This window comes from Peromyscus eremicus, chromosome 13, assembly GCF_949786415.1.
Source record: "Peromyscus eremicus chromosome 13, PerEre_H2_v1, whole genome shotgun sequence".
In the NCBI taxonomy this organism is placed as follows: domain Eukaryota; kingdom Metazoa; phylum Chordata; class Mammalia; order Rodentia; family Cricetidae; genus Peromyscus; species Peromyscus eremicus.
The window spans coordinates 1,747,123-1,759,687 of NC_081429.1; the positions used below are offsets into that span (position 1 = coordinate 1,747,123).

The 12,565-nt window shown below is 43.8% G+C and overlaps 1 protein-coding gene across 3 annotated transcripts in view; it reads left to right on the forward strand.

Annotated features, from left to right (window-relative positions):
- Positions 1 to 935: 935 nt before the first annotated feature.
- Positions 936 to 12,565, forward strand: part of Cab39 (calcium binding protein 39) — a 78,038-nt gene continuing 66,408 nt past the window's right edge. Inside the window, exon 1 of one of the 3 annotated variants that reach the window (XM_059278485.1) lies at positions 936 to 1,089. The gene's annotated coding sequence lies outside the window, so the exon portion shown is untranslated. Of the gene's footprint in view, positions 1,090 to 1,388; positions 1,515 to 12,565 lie in introns of those variants that run through there. The other 2 variants (XM_059278484.1, XM_059278486.1) reach the window with 2 other exon arrangements.

Here is a 12,565-nt window from a genome sequence, read left to right on the forward strand (position 1 = left end):
TGTAGCTGTTCAACTATCCTGTTAAATTACAAATCTAAAGCAAAGACGCACATGTGGCATTTTGTATACCAGACTCTGTCATCAGACCTTTGTAATGTATTATTTTATTCCTGAGTATACTCACTGCAGTAACTACTGTATCATTGCATTTTTATTTTTATTTTATTTTATTTTTGAGACAGGGTTTCACACAGCCCAGGCTGGCCTGGACCTTTGTAACCTAGGATGACCTTGAACTCGTAGTCCTTCTGAGTTCACTTCCAAGTGCTGGGATTACCACCGTGCACCTCTACACTCCTCTCTGGAAGCAGTATTTGCACTCTGGTTGAACCCTATTTCTTTGGAATATTCTATCACTTTTTTTTCTCTGTCAGGAGATGCAAAAATGAAGTTGCAGGTTCTTTCCAAGCATGAAAGAATCCGTTTGAACATTTTTGAGCCCTCCACCGAAATAAAGTTTTAAGACTTGAGGGGTCGGGCGTGTGTTCCTCCAGGAACAAGGCTCAGATGCCCAGGAGGGACTGCGTACCAACCAGCAAGTGGGAGGAACTTGGCTCCTGCCTCCTTCTGAGCCCCCGGCTCTTCTCTAGCCTGCGAGTCAGGCGCCCTGAGTCCTCCCGGCCGCCCGGGGGCGCCTGAGGCTGCAGAGGACGTTGCGGCGCCGCCCGACGTCGCACCTTCGGCGGCTGCGCAGTGCGCACGTCAAAGCCGGGCTCGAGCCGGAGCTGGGCGCGGGGCGCCAGGAGCCGCGCGGCCTGAGAGAGTCCGGGGCTTCGGTAGCCGCGCGAAGGCTGAGGAGACCTCAGAGGCGAAGGCGGTGCCGGGCCTCAAAGACACAGCCGCAGCGGGATCGAGCGCAGCAGCGCGGCGGCCACCGCGGGAACCCCCTGGGCCACCGTCCGCCCGCGCAGCCGCCGCCGCCGCCGCCGCGGGAGCCTGTCGCCCGGAGCAGCTGCGGGCGGAGGACAACGGAGGGCCGGAGCGCCCGAGCCGCGCCGCGGGGACCGAGCGAGCAGCCCGAGGCGGCGGCGGCCGAGGAAGGGGACGGCGACGACGCGGAGAGGGAGCTCCCTGGCCCGGCCCAGCCCCGTGAGTGACCCCCCGGCCCGGCCCTGCTCGCGACGCGGACGCCCGCCGGCTTCCGCCCGGCCCGCCTCCATTTTCCCGGGTGGCGGCAGCGGCGGGAGCGGCCCGGGTCAGCCGGAGTCCTGGGCACCGCCCCTGTCCTCGCCGGTGCTAGGCTCCCGGGGCCTGCCGGCGGGGGCTGCAGCTGACCAGGGGAGAGCTAGTTCAGCCAGCTGTCACTCCCGCCGCGCCGGGGACTTGGAGCACCTAGCTCCCGAGCCCCGCGCAGCCTCCCTGTTAGCAGGACGCAGACACTGTCTTTTAAAGGGAACCTTTCAGGAGAATGCCTAACTGATTTCTGGCTAGGAATTGTGCGGTCGGCGCGTTCCCGGGTTCGGTTGGAGCAATCCAAAGCGCCGACTGCGTACTGGAGCCGTAGCGACTCCGAGGTGAACCTGGCCGGGAGGTGGCCTCCCCCGGGGAGCCTTAACGTTGTGATGTGAGAGATAAGACGAGTACACAAATAACCACGATACCAGGCAGGAGGGGATAGATAAGTCCTGTTTAGGAACTACCAATTGCTGAAAAGGTGCTCGGGAAAGACCAGACCTGTCGATCGTTTGTTTCCGCCTTCCCACGAATCTGGGAGGTTTCCTGGGCGAGGCGGTGCTAAACTGGGTCTAGAAGGCTCGATTGGATTTGGGAGGAGAAGGAGGTTGCAGAGAAGGGCGTGGAGGGGCAACCAAGCTGTAGAGGACAAAGGTACAAAGAGCATGGGAATGTTGCTAATTCCATCATCGAGTGCCGCGATTGGTGAGGTAGTCAAAAGAGGCAGTTGGGGGTCAGATCTTTGAATGGTGTAGAGGAGGTGTTTGAGCGACCTTCCACGGAAAACTTAGAACTCATTTTTCAGTGACTCATGAAGCCGGAAATGTATGCTAGGGCATATTAAAGACGCTCTTGTGAAAGACAGGAGAGCAAAGAAAGCCACCATCAGGAGTTGACATTGTTCCTTAACTATAATGCAATTTGAGATCGATTTTGACAGCTACCAGGATATTTAAGCAAATCTATGTCCAAGCCAAGGAAAATACCTTTTGCCGAAAGTGTTACTAGATACGTGTTTGTTAGAAGTTAATGGAAAGAGGTGCCTAAGTTAACCTCCTCTGCGCACACAAGGTGTTCGTGTTGGTGAGTTCCTTAAAGTTGCATCAAAACTCTTGGACCTGTGTGTTGGAATTGAAACTTAAACTGCCAATTTATAAAAATTTAAAAAAAAACCCTTAACAATTGGTTGCACATACACTCTTTGCTTAAAAGGGTAAAATTTTTGTTAGTTTTTAGTTATGAAAATATTGGAGAGCCAGAGGTGAAAGTTTTTAAGCTCTATTTCATAGGTTAGTAATAATAATAATAAACCTAGCAAGTAATTAGTAGCTGCTAGAAGCCTACAATATATGACTTGTGAAACTCTGACTTAGAACTTAGTATTGGTTTTGTAAACTCTTGTATGAAGAAGGAAATACAATTTTTTCAGTTTTACATTTTTCTTTATTAAAGTAAGACATGATCTAGCTGATGGTGGTGGTGGTGGTGGTGGTGGTGTACACTTTTAGTCTAGCACTTGGGAGGCAGAGACTGGATCTCTGAGCATAAGGAACTCCAGACCAGCCAGATAGATTTACAGTGAGACCCTGTCTTTTTTACTTTCTTTTAAATTAAGTTATGCTCTTTGAAATGTGGAAGTAGGAGTCCATCTCTCCTTTCTCCACTTCCCTCATCTCCCCCACCTTACCCCCATCTTTTTTTGTTTTGTTTGTTTGTTTTGTTTGTTTTGACAGGGTTTCTCTTTGTAGTTTTGGTTCCTGTCCTGGATCTCCCTCTGTAGCCCAGGCTGGCCTGGAATTCACAGAGAGATCCGCCTGGCTCTGCCTCCCAAGTGCTGGGATTAAAGGTGTGCATCTCTGCCGCCTGGCTCCCCCGTCTTTTGAAACAGGGTCTCATTCGGTAGTTCAGGTCCTTCTCCAATTTGCCATCCTCCTGTTTTGGGCTTCCAAGTGCTAGGATTACAAAAACAATTGGATTTTTTTAAAGTTATTTTCTTATTCTTAACTCTTAGATTTTGTTGCTGTCAGCATTTTTGCATAGTTCCTTTTTGGTCTTTTTCTGTGTATATTTACTTTACATAAAAAGATATACTATGTACATTATTTATTGTTTATTTATTGGCATTTTGAGACAGCATCTTACTCTAGCCCAAGCTGTCCTGGAACTTGCTGTGGAGGACAGACTAGCTTCAAAACTCCAGATAGTTTTCCTGACTTAGCCTCCTAAATGCTGGGGTTTCAAGCATGAACCAATAACACCAGTCTGGAAGTTTTCCTTAAGTGTTTTGTTTGCCTTTTACTTACAAGGTTGCATTGTTATTTACGGTTTCTTGTTTGAAGTATATTTATTAGCTTCTCTTCAAAGTGTGAATCCCATTGCTGCTTATTGAGTATGGTTTTATTTGGCAGAATGCATGCACGTATGTGATCATGAGGAATGGAGGAGAGCACACGGCAGAGGTGCTTTTAGAAGGGCACTGAGGGCCTGGAGAGGTGGCTCAGTGGTTTAGAGTGTATTCTGTTCTTGCAGAGGACCTGAGTTCTGTTCCTGTTGGGTTTCCAGAATCCAGGTTGGTTCACAACTGCCTGTGTAGCTCTAGCAGCTAGCTCCACACATTCCTGTCTTCCACTGACACCAGAACTCATGTTCACATACCTACATGTGTACACAATTTTTAAAAAAAATTTTAAGAGGAAGGGCACTGTGAAAGATTACATTCATGGCTGATACACTGTCTCAAGAACATTATAATGTTGTGGCCCTTCCTACCCTCTACGTACTACTAAAAAAAAATAGTCTCTGTATTAGGGCTGTCCACAGAGGTAACTTTTTGAGCATGCCATTAGAAAGCTTCAGGCTGAATATATTTCCTGTTGGCATACAAAATTTCTTAGTGAAATGATATGCTGTCATTAATGGGGGGTATTTTTTTTTTAATTTCAAGATAGTTTAGTTTATTGGCATTTTAGACTAGGTCCTTGTATTAAATCGGTTATTCCTTTTGTGTTTTACATTCTAAAATGTATTTATACAGTCCCTGTTTCTTTTTCTAACATCATAGAAAATGAGATGATAAAGTAGACTGGATTTGTTGTTGTTTCTTTTTTCTTTTTTTTCTTTTTTTTCTTTTTTTCTTTTTAAAAGACCGGCCTGGCCTTGAACTCAGATCTGCCTATCTCTGCCTCCTAAGTGCTGGGACTAAAGGCATGCGCCACCACCACCTAGCTTTGTTCCTGTTTTTTTGAGACAGAGTCTCATTCATACTGAGGGGCCTGAACTTAACTTTGTAGCCTAGGCTGGCCTAGAACTTGTGGTAATCTTTTGGCCTTAGACAGATGCTGGGATTACATATGTGTGCCACTACTGTAGATCTGAGTTTTCATAAGATTAATATGAAATAGTTTGAAAATTCCAGTTACTTATTGGCTTTAGTTTTATAATTTGTCTTATGTGAATCTTTATTCTGTATTGCAAATGTATATACTATATAGCATCTTTGTTATTTTCTAATACTCAAAGATTTTCTTTTGGTCAGTTTTTGTTAAATATAATTATATTTATATTTAATATATAATATAATAAAAATATATAATAAGTTACTATATTTTACCAACGGCATAATTTTCCTGAGAAGTTCCTCACTGACTGTTGATACTTGCTGGCTGTATAAGTATTTAAGTATAGATGCAGACACGAAATCACACTCTCCTTCCCACAAGCATAAAAGATAAAATCCAGTAGTAGACCAGAATTTCAGGTGGTGTCTTTTGGTTACTATTATTGAAATTTGAAAGCTTACCTTTTAAAAAAAATCCATTTACTTCTTTTTCATCGGTCATTTTAATAAGGTGTTTGCTTTATGGGTACTCTTATGTGTTATATAAATAGGAATGTCATAGATAATTGGATAGTAGCAAAATTTTTATTTTTGTAGACAAAATTTCGTCATATGATAAAGTTTGGGAAAATGAAATCTCCATGGATCCCTGGACTAGATTCCCTTCTGACTTTGGATGTTTCATTCCAGAGGTGTGAAAATACTGTATTTGTGTGTGTGTGTGTGTGTGTGTGTGTGTGTGTGTGTGTGTGTGTGCAGAGCAGTCCAAGTAGCTGAATTGTCACAAGGGTATATAGTCATTCTGTTGTTGGTTTTTTTTTTTTGTTTTGTTTTGTTTTGTTTTTTGTTTTTTGTTTTTTTGTCAGAGAAGACTGATTCTGAACCTCTAGTAAAACAGTATGAGAGTCAGGCGGCGGTGGCGGTGGCGGTGGCGGTGGCGGTGGCGGTGGCGGTGGCGGTGGCGGTGGCGGTGGCGGCGGCGGCGGCGGCAGCAGCAGTGAATGCCTTTAATCCCAGCACTTGGGAGGCAGAGGCAGGCGGATCTCTGAGACCAGGCCAGCCTGGTTTACAGAGCAAGTTCCAGGACAGCCAGAGCTGTTACACAGAGAAACCCCGTGATAAATTTTGTGTGGTTTTATTTTTGTGCTTTTTGTTTGTTTTATCTGGGGTCCAGGTATGTGGCCTCACATGGTCCTTGTGCTTCATCCTCCTTGGAGTGCTTGGGTGCTTAGACATGCCGTGTGCTATCGTGCCTGAGGAGTCTTGACTGTGGAACTGGTTGTTCGTTTGTTTGTTTTTTTGTTTTTGTTTTTGTTTTTGTTGTTTTGAGAATGGGTTTTTGTGCGTAGCACTGGCTGTCTTGTAACCTAGGCCAGGCTGGCCTCAAATTAAACAAGATGTGCCTGCCTCTGCCTCTCTAGGGCTAAGATTAAAGTGAGTGCTGAGATTAAAGGCAGGAGCCACCACACCTGGTTTAATCACTGGATCAATCCAGGGGACGTGGTGGAGGGAGCCGATGGAGGCAGTGTTTTCACTACCATTACTTGTAGACGAGTCTGGGAATAAAATGGGAAATGTTTTGCTTCTACTTCTCAGACCATCCAAGGATTATGAGAAGAGTTATTGAGGTTCTTGGTAACAGAGTTTAGATTGAAGGTTAATGGCTCATTGCCATCAGCATCATGTGTGTTGTTGTGTATAGTCCTCTGCCATTTTTGATCTTACAGAACTTACTTTTGCTGTCATTTTAATTCCCCAGGAAGGCAGAGGCAGAAGAAGATAGACTTGTGATCTATAGCAGCTGTGCATTTAAACTGGCAGAGGAAGGGGGAATGGCATGCAGAGAATTGCAAGAGGTCAGTCAGGTGTGAAGTAGCCCGGAAGGAGAGTGGTCAAGCCTGCCCAGGCCATTTATGTAGACTGTGTTCATCGAATACCTATTCCTTGATTATTTCTTCTAACTTGAGACCTTGTTACTCTTGGTACTCAGAGCCAGTGGATTGTTTTAAGCTGTAGGTTTATGTTTGCTTGTTTATAGGTATATGTTTTGGGGGGAGTGGGGACAGGGTCTCATTGTGGCCTAGGTTGGCCTCTAGTTCACTGTTAGACCAGTCTAGCTTCCTCCCTCAGTTTTCTAGGTACTGGCTTACAGGCATGTACCACCACACTCAACTTTGTGTGTGTGTGTGTGTGTGTGTGTGTGTGTGTGTGTGTGTGTGTGAGAGAGAGAGAGAGAGAGAGAGAGAGAGAGAGAGCGAGAGAGCGAGCATTTTCAGTGCATATTACAAAGAAAGAAAGCCTAGTTAATTAATTCACCAGTGTTTAGTAGCAGCCTGATTTTATTGAGCAATCATTCTTTGGTGCATTATCCAGTGGGTATATTGTTGACCAAGGAAGTACAACTCCTTGATTAATTTTGGTAAAATATTTGCATGAGAAACAAAACATAGTTTTTGTGGCTTGGTGTTAAGTTGCTGCTTTTACAGCCTTGTCTAATGGCCAATAGCTTGCCTTCTGATAAGGCCCTGTTCTTCCTCCACAGATTACGAACCTGCTGTATTAAGCGCAGGGGAAGACAGCCTCAGCAGGTTGTGGTTTATAAGTCTATGTGGGCCCATTCTTGGGTTTATGGGATTTGGAGGGCAGGGCTAATCTTGGGGTTAAAAGCAAGTTCCTGAACTCCCTTTTAGTTTAGATTCCTTAGATAGGAATGGTAGGACTACATCTGAAAGGCTTGTAGGGGTGGTGGGCCTGGCATACTAACTGTCCAGACATCTTAAGTTTTGTGATGCTAATAATACACTGTTCTGGGTGGAAGAAACCTTAGGACTTTAGAAACAGTCTAGTCAGAATGGTTCTTCCTGCAGATGGAAACACTGAAACTCACCGTAACTGGAGGCAATGTTTGGTTAACTTTGCAGGTAGGGTTTTCTAGGAAGTGCAGCCATTTGCCCAGGGTTGTACAGCTTATGAGCTGTGCGACTGGAACTGGTGTTGTATGACGGGTGTGGGGGTAGGTTCACAAAGGTTCATGGACTCAAGAGACAGAGGCACCTCAAGGATGATTCTATTCCTTTCCAGCTGCTGGTCTCTCTTTGGACTGAACCACTGTAGTTTAGCAAAGGACTCTTTTATTGTTCTCCAATTTGCACCCCAACACTTCTCATCTAAGCTTCCCAAAGGGACAATGCCAAATACAAATTCCTCAGCCAAAGAATGCCTGCAGTGTTCCTGGTTCTTCTTCAGCCAAATTTACATAGGCTTTGCATCTTCAGAAGACTCTCAGACCAGAATCAATAGAGGATACTAAGAAACAAAAGGTAGCAATCACAAAAGGTAGATTAAGGCTAGGTGCTAACACTCTGGAGTCAAATCAGGTGTAGCTCTGTGGGAATTCTCCCCACAACTGGAGCTGGGTCTCTTTGTTCTTTTTTTTTTTTTTTTTAAAGATTTATTTATTATGTATACAGCATATGTGACTGCAAGCCAGAAGAGGGCACCAGATCTCATTACAGATGGTTGTGAGCCACCATGTGGTTGCTGGGAATTGAACTCAGGACCTCTGGAAGAGCAGTCAGTGCTCTTAACCTCTGGGCCATGTCTCCAGCCCTCTCTTTGTTCTTCATGGAGATTGCTTGAGTGGAATTTTGGTACTTTATGAAGTAATGTCTTTTTTGAACCTATTTTTTTAAAATGTCCTTTAGCATATAGTATGCATTTTTTTTGGTTTTAGCATACAAAGGTTCATAATCATGTTTGGGGTGGCAGTATGAAGATTAAAGGTGAAATAGAGAATCGAGGGAGGTGAATAAGAATTACTAGATAAACTTCACATGACTACCGTACCTGTTGACATGTTGGACAAGCCTCCATAGTGTTTATTGTCTCCATCATTACAGATGGGAAACCAAATTGGAAATTTTCTAAGCATACAAATACTGCAGTTGAGCTGGGATTAGGAACCAGGCCCGCCCCACTTCAAAACAGGAACTCTCTGGACTAAGCATTACTTCATCATCTGAAATTGTTTTTCTCAGTAAGGATTTGGTTTCTTGTTGAGCATTTTTGAGTTAGTGTTTTAAATGAAGGTTTATTATTAATAAAGGCAGATGAGGATTTTTGATACATTTCTAAACAATAGCCACATGTTATAATCTCCAAAAAGATGGTTGGATTTAAATGGTTTAGTTGTATAGTTATAATTGCTTAGTAGTTTATAGTTTAGTTAGTCCAGCGGGTAGCATTTATTTTTTATGTTACTCCTACTGTGAGGATGAGAGGCATGTGGGCAGTAGGCAGGACTGGGTTCTGATGGGATGACTAATAATATCACTCTGGGCTTCAGTCATCCTTGATTCTACCAAGAGGCCTGGGTTGGAAACCCCTCAAGTCTATATTGCCTGTATTTTTTTGTGATGGTGTTGTGGGAGTGTGCCTTACCTTTTTTCCCTCTGGGGATTTGTTTGTGGTCTTGAAAGCTGTTTCTCTACGGAACGGTAAAGGCAAGTGACTGACTGCACTGGCACATAGTTTTTCCCAGTGAGTCAGGTGCCTAGAGTTATCTCACACTATTTAAGTCCTCAGCGTAGGGTGAAGATGAAGAACAAGAAGTCTGGGGGGAGGGGGGACCTGAACCAAAGGCAGTGAGTGGAAGGAAGGATCAGACCTGGAGGGTCAGGTTGGAGATAGCAAGGTCGGTCCTGAGGCAGTTCCTGGCAGATGTGCTGATGTTCTACCTGCATAAAGCTTCTGCACCAGCTGAGCTACCACTCCTTGTCAAACTAGGATTATAACGGTGGCCAAAGACAAGGTGACCCAAACGAGTAACAACTCCTTGGTGACTTTTGTTTGATTCACATGCTACAAACTTTCTGCTGTTTTTAAGTGCCTGGCCTCAGGAAATTGTTAATCTAGCTAAACAACTCTTTTCTGCTTTAATGGCAAACTGTTTTCTAGATACTTCTGGCAGGCAGGCAGGAACTTGACTCACTGGTACAATCTATGCAAATCTGGTTCTCAACCCCTTTACACGATGACTTTATCCTTTGTTCAGCCTTTATGACTTACATTAGGTATATTAGTTGTAAGTTGGAATTGAAAATTTTGGTGTTTGTTCTCACTTTTGAAAACCTTTTTTGGTGTTTTGAGACAGGGTTTCTCTGTATAACAGCTTTAGTTGCCCTGGATCTCACTAGGTAGACCATGCTGGCCTCAAACACAGGGATCCTCCTCCCTCTGCCTCCCAAGTTCTGGGATGTGCCACCACGTCCATCTTGAAAAACTTTTTAAGGTCTCTTCTTGCTTTATTTTGTATTTTTAGGGAATAAAATGTTTCTGTAAATAATCAATGATACAGGCATATGATAATTGATAAAATTTGTAGTCAGCTGAGATGAACTTAAGAACCAAAGTACATTTTCCTGTTCATCTATCTATCCCTGCTGTATTTGCACTTGTAAGTTATTTACATAATAGAAGAGATTGTAGTAGAAAGTTAAAGCATTCTCCTTTCCTGGTAAGTTTATTGTGTTTTGTGGAGTATTATTAGTCTTTGATAGCTCAGTAGCTGTTATTGTGGGTCTGGGGGGGGGGGGGGAGGTGAGAGGGGGCAGGGCCTCATGTCCAGGCTGGCCTTGAATTTTCTGTATAACTGAGGATGACCTTACATTCCTGATTTTTCTGCTGCTGCTTCCCAGGTGTTGGTTACAGGCATGTACCACAGTTGTTTATTTTGTTTTGTTTTAATGATTGATCTCAGGGCTTCATGCATTCTAGATGGATGCTCTACCATCAGGCTTTAGCCTTACCCTCAGATTTTTTGCTGTTGTTGATGTTGCTGTTGTTTTTCCAAGACAAGGTTTCTCTGTAGCTTTGGATCCTGTCCTGGAACTCGCTTTGTAGACCAAGCTGGCCTTGAACTCACAGAGATCCGCCTGCCTCTGGCTCTCGAGTGCTGGGCTTAAAGTCCCGCACCACCACCGTCTGGCCCAGAGTTTTATTTTTAAAGGTGATTATTTTTTTCTGTAGAGCTTGTCAGAGAAAAACAGTGCACATTATGACCCTTTCCAAAGGCACCACAATTGGCAACACTTCCCAACATGCTGAGGTTATTTGGTTATAATGTCCCTTTCCCTGGGAAGACCCATGAAGACCTTAAGAGAGGTTCCATTGGAATAGTTTGAGAAATAGTCTCTTTGCATACTTACTGGTATCATCATAGAATTACTTTCTGATAAAGATGTTAATTTTTTTTTTTTTCCCCGAGACAGGGTTTCTCTGTGTAGCTTTGCACCTTTCCTGGAACTCACTTGGTAGTCCAGGCTGGCCTCGAACTCTGCCTCCCGAGTGCTGGGATTAAAGGCGTGCACCACCACCGCCCGGCGTTAATTTTTTTTTAATAGCAATTTGCCTTGTAGCTCTGGCTGGCCTAGAACTTGATAGGTAGGTAGACTAGGCTGGCCTAGAACTTTTGGCAGTTTTTGTTTCTTTTGTTTTATTTTTTTGTTTTTCGAGACAGGGTTTCTCTGTGTAGCTTTGGTGCCTGTCCTGGATCCCGCTCTGTAGACCCAGCTGGCCTCGAACGCCTGGCTCTGCCTCCCAGTGCTGGGTGGGATTAAAGGCGTGTGCCACCAACGCCTGGCTGGCAGTTTTTGTTTCTTGCTTCCTGAGTGACAGGTTTACAGGTGTGTGCGTGCTACCATGCCCAGCTGGGAGATGATAACTTTTTATCAGAATTAATATTTTCGTTTTGAAATGAGTATTTTGCTTACATGTATGTGTACCACATACATACCTAGTATCCATGGAGTTCAGAAGAAGAAATCAGAATCCCTAGAACCAAAGATACATGTAGATGCTGGAAATCAAACCCTGGTCCTTTGGAAGAACACTGTGCCATATCTGCAGCTCATGAAGCAGTTTTTAAACCTTATGTATGATGCTTTCCAGTATTCTAGATTTATTAATGCTTGTTATAAGCTATTAGAAACAATTCACCATGCAATTTGAGATACTACATTTTTAAGTTACATGGGTTATAAACACAGGAGATATAATAGTGAGGCTGTACTATAGAGATAGTTCTGTAGTGAAACAGCTCAGAAGCTCAGTGTTTAAAGGCCATAAGAAAGGACTTAAATCCTAGTTTAGGCTGCTGGGGATCATATTGTAGGCCCATTCTTCCCTACTTTCCTGTTCATAAAATAGTAAGAGTAGACTGCTGTCTGTAAAGAAGCTGTGAAGGTTCAATAAGAAAACATTGTGCACAGTATCTGGCGTGTTCCAAGTACATAGTAGCTGTTACAGTGACTGACGCTCTCAGAGCTCTTTTTCTGTGCCATATATGTGTTCAGGATATTTTATGACTCTGGAAATTCTTTGAGTAGCTTACTCTTTGATCTGTAGTTGAATGTGTTATTTGTTGTGACGTCAGCAGAAAGGACACACTTAAAAGTTTTACCTCCTAGTTATAAGCTTTGTGGTACAGTATTGCACAATTAAAAAGTTTCTTTTACACAGTTCCTTAAATAAGCATGTAATTAAATACAAACGTATCCATACTAGCCCAGCATTATGGTGCATGCCTGTAATCCTAGCTCTCAGGATGTTGAAGCAGGAGGCAGATTTACACATTTGAATTTAGCCTGGGCTACAATAGTGAGACCCTGTCTAAACAAACAGTGCGTGTGCTTGCTACAATGATTAGTTTCTTGTAGTTTTTTTTTATGATTTATTTATTTTTATTTTATGTGCATTGATGTTTTGCCTGGATGTATGTCTGTGTGAGGGTATCTGGCCATCTCTCTTTCTCCAGCTTAACTGACAGGATTTAATGGAGGTGCGATTGTTCCAGCCATGTGGCAGGTAATAGTTGAATGGTGTTTGTGTATGTGTCTACAGGTACCAGGGAGGCCAGAAGAGGGTGTCAGATCTCCTGAAGCTGGGATCTCCTGGAACTGGAGTTACAGTTGTGAGCTGCCATGTTGGTGTTGGGAATTGAACCCAGGTCCTCTGGAAGAGCAGCCAGTACTCTTAATTACCAAGTTATCTCCAACC